Below are 1079 nucleotides of genomic sequence, written 5' to 3'. Positions count from 1 at the left end.
GGTGGCCACAGCAATGGACTGGAGCAGACCAACGGTCAATGAAGATGGTTCTGTTGTACATGGGATCACAATGGGTCAGAGCCCACGGCCTGGAAACTATCAACAACTGAGTGTTTTCTCGGGAGGGCCTTTACAAACACCTAACATGCCACGCTGTCTAAAGTGGAAACTCCAAGTACATTTCTCAAATCCTCTGCAAAAAATTGCTTATGTCTTCATTCACTCTCTCTATATCTCCTGAGTAGTTAGCCTCTCAATGAGCTTTAAATAATATGTTCCTTATATCCACCAGTGGAATCTGTTTGTTGCTTTTTCTAAATGTCTTCTTTCCAAAATGAGTTTATCATTAAAGCTCAAGAGCGGCTTTTATTTGTAGAAATCAGTTTGTCAGTCATCAGCAAGTCTCACTTGAAATAGTCAAACGAACTTTGGTTCAGCCAAAAAGAAGTGTTCAACAAGAACTTTCCTTTTCCTATTTTTGGCTCACATGTCCCTCCTTACCCTCAAAGACTGTTGTTAATTTCATCTCTGTCATTTTGGGGTCCTCTGACCCTTCCAAAAGATTATTTCACCAGAAAACACTGTTTGAGCTTAAACAGTATCATTAACCAGTGTGGATTCTTAAAATTAAAAAGTACATCTAACCTGTAACTCTTTCATAACCCATGGGACATATAAGTACCACTTACATTTCCTGCCTGGGGTCTCTTCAGAGTCTGTTTTCCCATGGATAGCATGTGCTGGCTTCAGGACAGGGGTTTGTGTGACTGCATAAAATAGAAAGAAGTTCATTGGTGATATTGCTGTTTTGAGATGAGAGGTTATTGTATGAGGTAGTGGAGGCATCTGGAGGAGTGATTGTGTAAAACTTTTGTGTCTTTGGGCTTCTGTACAGTGAAATAAGGCTTATAAGTATATTTACTATTTCCTGTGTGTTTGATGGGCTCAAGCATAGCAAGGATTGTGAGTATGGTGCACGACCAGGCAAGGTTTCATTTTGTTCCATACAGAGTCGCTGGAGTTTAGGAGTCAGAGCAAGCTTGATGGCACCTAACAAAAACACTGCTTATTTCTACAAT

The sequence above is a fragment of the Orycteropus afer genome, unplaced genomic scaffold (genome assembly GCF_000298275.1).
Source record: "Orycteropus afer afer isolate SDZICR_OR568_19922 unplaced genomic scaffold, OryAfe1.0 scaffold00472, whole genome shotgun sequence".
NCBI classification, from domain to species: Eukaryota; Metazoa; Chordata; class Mammalia; order Tubulidentata; family Orycteropodidae; genus Orycteropus; species Orycteropus afer.
Note: the sequence above shows the minus strand (reverse complement) of the source record.